General features: G+C 34.0%; 1 non-coding gene across 1 annotated transcript; it reads left to right on the top strand.

The window, feature by feature from the left end:
- The first annotated feature begins 8,370 nt into the window (after positions 1-8,370).
- Positions 8,371-8,497, top strand: LOC120593987 (U6atac minor spliceosomal RNA). The gene has a single exon (XR_005650482.1). It is a non-coding gene; the product is annotated as a U6atac minor spliceosomal RNA (small nuclear RNA).
- The last annotated feature ends 517 nt before the right edge of the window (positions 8,498-9,014 follow it).

Raw genomic sequence — 9,014 nt, 5'->3', positions numbered from 1 at the left:
AGGACACCCATGCAATGGCCGACCATCACAGTCTGACATTGATGAAGGATGGCTAGAAACATGAACTCTTTTTATCTTTGGAAGATGAATTTTTGAGGTGTTTCTCACTGCTGGAAATAACACCATTTAAGTGAATGAGGTAGGGACAATGTCACATTTCTGTTCATATTAATCATGCACCTCAATATTTCAGGTTCCTTGTGAGTTGCTAACATGAAATGTATTAAAACATATCCCAGACTCAGCATTTCTATCTGATTGTTTCACCTTCATTTAAAGGTTTTTTGTTTTTTAATTATGATTTTTCTCACACAGGATACCTTGGAGATGCTGCAAACATTTCCTTGGTGGAAATGAACAAGATGCATCAAGATTTTTTCCTTTTGACTTTAGCTGCTGGATACTTTTCAATTCTTTTATTTTTCAAATACACAGGTCACCTCAGCATCCTGACACTACACTATTTGTGTTCCAGCTGCATTAATCCATTTCCTGCTGAGCTGCTGCAGAAAAAGGAATTCATTTGACACCAGCAGGGAGAAGACAAGGGAAAAATTAAGTTTGAGTGAATAAATAATTTAAATAAAAGAGAATAGCAAGAACAAAGTAAATGACTTTATGTGGGTGTGCATGTATGTATACACAGGAGGACATAAGTATAATTGTATAGGAAGAGGCACCAACATATATTATTTCAAAAAAAAGAAAGAAAGAAAGAAAGAAATGAGAATTACTTGCTCCTTCAGGGAAATGTAGCCACGTTAAGGTTTTTATCTGAGTCAAATTTAAATACTATCTTGAAATAAAAACTTAGTTCATCAATTCTCTCAACTGAATAAAGACATGTCTACTGAGCAGTCCATAGCAATAAAATTAGTTGCTTCCAATATTAGCCCAGTATTTTCATCAAAGCTGTAGTCAGATATGTAGCTGAGCTAACATAGTTTTAAATCATTGTTCTAACACTCTAATATGTTCATCATTCTTGGAAATACAGCATGTTTGCATTAATAATTATTTTCAGGCCAGGATCACATGTGCAAATGAACTTGGATAATATCTAAAGTAAACTGGGAACACTAAAATACCCTCTTCTAAGATACAATATCTACAAAAAGAAATAGTTGAAACATGTTTCCTACTGTTCTCTATTAATTAAAGGATAACTAAAATGACTGAAATAAGCAGATATACCTGGTAAATAAAGCTGAAATAGTGCTAAAGCAATTTTTTGAAAATATAGTCATAACAAGATCATTTAACATAATGTCTAAGAAAACTTGTAACTATAGCACTCACTGATAATAATGAAATAGAAAAGATACACATATATAGTTAATTAGCCAACATAAATTTAATTTATATATCTCATTTCCTTAAATTATATTGATGTAGTAAACATACAACAAACCAACATATTTATTTTATGAATAATTTCTCTCTCACCTCCAAATGTAATAACAAATAGCTATCAATATTAGAAAATTAATTTCTTTGACTTTTCTTCTCATTCTCTGAAGTGAGGAGCAGCAGAAAGTAAAAGGTAGAGATCTTAATTATGCAGAAAATATATGAATATCTTGGTAACAATTAAGAGCTACAACTTTAGGTAATGGTAACATTTAGTTGGGATGAGAGCCTCCATTTCTGAGAACTCATCTATATGCAAGGCACTGATCTTGGTGCAATTTTATTATCCCCAATATATAGATGAAGAAACTGAGGCGTGAAGAGATTATTTTTTTAAGGTCCAATAGCTGGTAGCCATGATTTGAATAGAGACCAGTCTAACTTCAGAGATGATCCTCTTACCCACTACACTTACTTCTTCCCTAATACTGACATATCCTAAGCCAAGGCATAGAAGTGTGTAATTCCTATTCATAAGTATTTTGCTATTAATGTAAAATTGTATATCCTTCTGTGCATCCTGGAGACTGTTTCATCGAAATCTCAAGGGCCAGTGCTTCACAACTTCTACCTTAAAAAAACTGTATTTCCAGTTTGACCCTCGATACCTCCAAGAACTAGCATTGTCACTTACATGTTATATCTGGAAAATAATCACCGATAACATCATCTTCAAAAATTAAGAACATTAACAAAAAATCTGAGTAAGCCGTTCTCTTTTTAAATTTTCTTCTACTACTAAACTGTGTAAATTTTTCAAAATATGAAACTCTTTCAACCCCTGCTTTGGAAATTCTTCATACCTTCTTAAATGGCCAGCTTTTACAAAGGGCAGGTAGGGTTTCCTGCTCCACATAGTAATAATAGTGATAATAATACCTTGTGTTTCTATAGCACCTTTTCTCCAAAGAGTTCCAAGTTATTGGATTAATTCCACCAGTTTCCCTTGCCAACACACTTCCAAATATAATATTACCTTTTATTACTGTGCTTTATAAGGAGAGAAAAAGTATTTGAAGTACAAATAATATGCTAAAGAATCAACAAATATAGATTATCCTTAGTGCAAACACATTTCAAGAAAAATGTATGTATTTTAACATATATTCAGGCCCGTTAATAGGACAATTCTTATTTCTTTTCACCTTTAAGTGAATTATATTTCCACGGCTTAATGGTTACCAGTAAAGTTTTAACTATTTGAATGTTTGGTTAATGCATAAGAAGATAATCGGTTTGGCACTATATCTAATTTATAATGAAATTAAATATCGAGGAATATTTCTGAATATGGACAAACTCTTTTCTCTTTTAATTAAATGACATCTTAAGAAAATATCCTGTATAAAGGGAAAAACCAAGATAGCTACACATTCTGAGGCAACTAAGCAACTAAGGCAAGATTGTAACCTGCAAACAATAATTACATGTTTGTTTCTACAGTATTAATCGAAATATAGTGACTGCCTCCTTATGATGAGAGCGAAACTTATCCAAAGAGTCAACCAAGAATTTTTTTTTTTTACTTGTTACAAAATATTGTAATTATGTGGACATTATAATGCTGACTGATCCACATAGCTTCTTTCTTTCCAGAAATATCCATGCAAGTAAGAATCCAGACAGCCAGATGTGGAGTATTTACTTTTGTGATATCATTGTTTATGACAGTCAAGTCAAACAGAAACTTTTCTGTGAATCAACCCCAGTTTCCCAGTTGCTTAGTATGAATGCTCCTGTGGACATTTGTTGTAAATAGTTTGACCACATTTGTCACGTGTCTGGAACTTACTTCAGAGGCAAAATGGAGATATGCAGCATATGGGCTTAGAATTCACAAAAGTTCCCTTGTAAAGGTAAAGATTAGAATTACATGATCACAGCAGAGGAAATTGTTAACTCAGCAATTCCAGACAGAGTGTCCTGCCAAGTAGTGGAGGGTGAATTGGGAGAGATGGAATAAAGAAAGAAAGTAAAAAATGAGACCAGAATATCACAAATTAAAAATGATAGTGATAAAGTGAAAGTTAAAACAATGACTAGATATACTATATGCATATAGTTCGTATACCTCTGTAAAAAGAGTAGTGTCTGGTAAGACTCTATAGTTAGAGTTAATCACAGTATTTAATTTCTTCCCCATAAAAAGAAATTTCTAAGATAAACTGATTTTACAGTTATTACAAAATTCAACACTTGCAAATATTTATTCAGTGCCCTACCATGAGCCTAGTACTGTGCTAGAAGCATATCTAATTAATGTTAAAGAGGAATAATGAATTAAAAACCACATGTATATGGTTGTTAAAAGACTACTATACCATAATAAAAGGTCAATTCTCTATTTTTCGATCTATTAAACATGACAAGATCATGTATTAGTAGCACAGATTATAAAATTACCTTGAATTATATTATACTATTCAAAGTGAGTGGCAATGATTAGTCTACATTCTCTTGTCCAAGCTTCCTTGTGACAAATAGCATAACATCAGCTTCATTAAATCCTGTTGCAAAGTACAAATGCTAGCTACATATATGAAATATAGAAAATCCAGCCTAATTCTACAACACAGCTTTTATTCTCTTTTGAAGGCCTTATCAATGCTGTCTAATCAAGAGGAGCAATACATCTCTTGGATCTAACGGCATACTCAGTGAGAAAGGTATTATTCAGAGGTGAGGTTTTTCTTCAATATCTAGTACACCAGAGAAAACCCAAAATTCTTCTAAAGTGTGACTATCATTATTGTCTTCAAAAGTTCTCTATTCTCTACTGGTGATAAAATTAAGACAGTTTCAGGACAATTTTGGCAGGTAGGCTGTGTTTCCAAAGATGGCTGCAACACACCTTTTGCAATGAGACCTTGCCACTTCCTTGTCAAGTGGTAGAGTTTATTCCACTCTCCTAAAATCTGGATGGCCCTGTGACCTACTCTGTTCACAGGAGCAGATGTAGTGAAAGTTACATTGTACAACATCATAAGCTGGGCCTTAAGAAATCTGCGACTCTTGTCTGACCCCCGAAATGCCCATGTAGAACCCGCTAAATCCTATGATTAAGTGGGAATTGTTCAACACATCCTCTGAATATGCTCTTCCTACATTATTTCTTGCTAGAGATGGTTTTAAATAACCAAGGTAATTTCAAATCCCAACAGCAATAAGCTTTAATGCCTAAAGTAATTCTTCTCAAATAAAAAGTATAACACCTTCCTAAAATTCTGAAAAGGCTATCCATATAAAAAAGGCCCAAACATCTTTTTTGGGGGGTAGCGGGGCAAGGAATCCTCTGAGCTTAAAAAACCTGGGCTTAAATCCCAACTATACCACATTATTTGAGTCTCCATTTTACCATCTCTAAAATGAAAAAAATAATTGTGAAAATTCAATGAGGTAATAATAGAAAAGGGTTTATAAATGGTATGACATTGTGCAAAAAAAAGGGAGAAATTATTATTCAATAGGCCATTCTGTACATAGTAAGATTATAATTCCACAGAAGTGGTTCTGGGTTGCTGTATCCAGCTTTCTGAAAGCACGAATTTGGGTTGTGATTTTCACAGAACTAGGACATGAGGTTCAAGTACAGGAGACTCAGCAGGTACTGGTCTTCACATATTCATTCAATAGATATTGATTGGGCATTGATGATACAGCAGGCATTGTTCTAGGCACATGAATGCAGCATGCACAAAACAAAATCTAGGCTCTCTTGGAACTTTTATATGCATGACTAGAGATACATTATCATGCTAATAAGCGCTAAGAAAAGAATAAATAAATCTAGGTAAGAAGACGGACAGTAATGAGGAGGAGAAGAGATAATTTTAGGAAGTCCTCTCTGATAAGGTAAAATTTATTTGGAGACCTGAATGAAGGGAACAAACCAAGCATATATGTATAGAAAGATATTCCAGGTAGTAGGAACAGCCACTGCAAAATCCCTGTAGTATCATGCTCATTAGGTCTACAACCAGCAGGGAGGCTGGTTCAGCTGAGATGGAAGCATCAAGGAGAAGAGTGGTAGGAAATGAGAGCAAAGAGCCAGAGGAGTCTAGATCAGGTAAGATCTGGTGGACCAGAGCAATAACTCCAGATTTATTCCAAATGAGAAGGGACACCAAAACAGGTTAAGAACAGAGGAGAAACATAACCTAATCTACCTTTTAAAGAGACCATTCTGTCTTGGTGTAGAATACATTGTGGATGGGAAGCAGGAACCTAAATAGAAAGCGTTTGTAGCTGTCCTGGCAAGAGATGATGCAGCTTCAACTCAGGTTGTAGTAGTCAGGTGGGTGAGAAGAGGCTGCATCCTGGATCTATTTCAAATCAGAGCTGGTGGATTTGCAAATAGATTGGGGGTAACGGGTAGGGGGAAAGTGAGGAGTCAAGAAACAGATGGATTATGCTGTCACCAGGAAAACAAAAGGATAATTTTAGGTTAGTTTTGCTGAAAGATAACCAAAAAGTAGGTCATTTTTAGTATCAGGTTTTCAATGTCCTGGGAAAAAAAAATGTAAATGCCAGTAAGCTCTTTAGAAATCATTTAACTGACATATAAATATACTGATTTGAGGAAATATTATGAGATACATAAAAGGAACTCAAATTCTATTTTCTTTAGTTAAAGCTTTATAACTAAGCACAGCTGCAGACTGCCCAGGCATAATTATAGCTCCACCTGGCACGCAAGCCCCTTGGTTTGAAGCATAGCATTTCATTAATAAAATGAAAGAACGTGTGAAATTGTATTTTTAAACAGCTGAAATGAAAGGAGACTTGTAGGTGGCAGGCTCTCTTGGTTCAGTCACAACCTAATATGTTAAAATGTCACATGAACATTGCTTGTCACATATCCCATCTTAACATGAGTGAAGTTGCCTTACCATGGGGTATTCGGGTAATACACAGGGCTTTCTTAATGTACTCTTTTAACTTCAGAGCATTCAAGGAAAGGAAAAGGCACAACCCAGAAGGAATCCTTATTGCACTTACAAATATCTTTTTCTTGAGACTATCAGTTTACTAAGAAGCAATATTAAAGAAAATGTGTATAACTGATAATAATTATATTGACTACTGTCCAATTATTTCTCATTTATTTATTCATGCAATTATTTGCATTTCACTATATTATTAAATTATTGCATACACTAATCAGCATCACAACTCCCAAATATGACATTTTCAATTCCTCCTGGATCTACCAACAAAATCCAAGTACTCTCTTACAAAAGAAAATATCTATGTTTGTACTCTATAGGGTCTAATATTAAATAAAAATAAGAAAATTTAATCTTATACTGTTTCAAATTATTCATCTTACAGATGAGAATACTTACTTTCTATCTAGACCCTACTATCATATACTAAATCATAACTCTTCAAAATAAGCTAAAATATGTTTTTAGAAATAAAAGAATTGATAAACCACTAGATAGCAATTGTTTTTAACACAATTCTCCTAAAAACTTACAGCTAACAAAAATAATGTTTATGAATAACAATTTCATAATTGACTTAATAACTCCATAGAATTCTTTTCAAATGCTCATAAACCATTTTTAATTGGCAATGCCAATGGTAAGCCATAAAAAAATTACACAGCTACATTCTCTGGCTACAGGGAAATAAAGAAATTAACAAAATCAAAACCAAAAACTAACCACTTAGAAACTTTAAAACACTTTTCTGAATAACTCAACATCTAAAAAGGAAATTATAGACTATTCAGAATATAGTAATGATTCCTACTAATAAGAACTAGAACTTCTTGGGGAAATAAGAGATTCCAGATCTGGGGCAGGAGCTGTACAAGATATGCCTAAGACATCTTGTTGTATCAGAAAACAAGAAAACTATGAAAGACTACAAGGGTCATGTGAAAAGGACCTTAGGAATCAATGCAAATGGCCTTCCATTCCCCAAAGATGGGACAATGTGAACACTGAAAAAATAATACTACAATGGATTAAAACACATTAAACATATTAAAATCTATGCACTTGTAATAATACTTTAAAAATGGTCACTTCAGGAGGTTTCTAGAGCACCAATACAATCTGAAAAGTGGCAAATATAAGACTCAAGAATTTATCCTGTTCTTCTCTATGAAATCTATTTCATGGTAAACACTCAGTTAATATAAAGAAATCACAGAATTGAAACTCACCATTTTGCAACCCATAATGAAATATGCATCTTGGCAAAGATCATAAATGGCTGCTAAAACCATTAGATAATACTGAGGAGGAACCTTATAATGGATGGATCAACCTGGAAACACTTGAGCCACTAATCAATCTTAATATCATAAGGAGAAGCAATCAGATATTATGGGCCTCTTGATATGATGTAATAGGAAATACACAGTACCACCTATGAAAGATTCTTGCCAAAAATATTAAATTCAAGCTTTTACTTGTAACCAACAGTTTACAGGAAATATAAACAACAGGATGGAGATACACTCAGCCAAATTTTGCAAAACAAATGCTCATTTCTTTACCAAAAAAAAAAAAAAAAAAAAGGATAAGAACAAAGAAGAGGGAGAAAGGTCTGATACAAACTGAAAGAGACGTATCAACCAAATGCCATATGTGAGCTTTATTTGACTGCTGATTCAAACAAACCAAGTGTAAAAGGATGTTCATGAGATGAGTGGGGAAAATTTAAACACTGACTGCCAATTAAATGATATGAAGAATCATTTACACTTTTTCATTTGGATATAATGATGTTTATTTAAGAATTCAAATCTGTTAGAGATGCAAATAAAAGTACTTGCAGATAAAATAATATATCTAGCTTTGCTTTGAAATAACCCAGATGGTTGGACGAGATTGGCCGTATTTGTGGAAACTAGTGGTATAAAACTAGAGCTTCATTATTCTAGTCTCTCTTTTGTAATGATTAGAAACACTCATAATAAAATGTGTTTTTAAAGAATTTAATGACGTGTTGTATGAAAGGAAAAAAGGTTAGCACTCCCCTTGACAAGGATGGAAGAGGCTCTCAAGCCTGACAAAATGTATATGGTTAAAGAATTTAATGATAATGACACTATCACACATCAAAATGTATCAGATAAGGAATGATGTCAGCATCATGACAAAATAAAATATCCCTTGGTTTGTCTCCTTCCCCCAGCAATAATAATTCAGCATCCATCCACAAACATAAGTGCCTTGTACGAGCTACAGGATACAGCACCATAGGCAAAGTATCCAGGAGGAGTCTCACTCATTCATGCACCAGGTAATAGGCATACAGATCTCAGTCCCAGCTGTGGACCCTGCAGTGACCCATGAACTGGCTCTAGCCACTCTTGGCCATGGTCTAAGAGCCCTTGGAAAACACTGCCTTTGACAATCAATCATGGACAAGAGAGCCTATATGGAAGTCCAAGTTTCCAGATGAGAAGATCTAATACATAACTGAAGAAAAAAAATATGAGTTTGGATGAACTGGGGAGCATATAAAAGGCTTAATCTTACCTGTTCCACCCTTCCAAGGAAGTACAACTTAGGGACAGGATAGAATTTTTCAGCCTGTGATTTCTCTTGCTGGAGAAAATGAAAGCATGTAAGTAAGCACATAGC

Source organism: Pteropus medius, unplaced genomic scaffold (assembly GCF_902729225.1).
Source record: "Pteropus medius unplaced genomic scaffold, Ma_sr-lr_union100, whole genome shotgun sequence".
NCBI classification, from domain to species: Eukaryota; Metazoa; Chordata; class Mammalia; order Chiroptera; family Pteropodidae; genus Pteropus; species Pteropus medius.
Note: the sequence above shows the minus strand (reverse complement) of the source record. Positions and strands in the feature narration are given on the sequence as shown.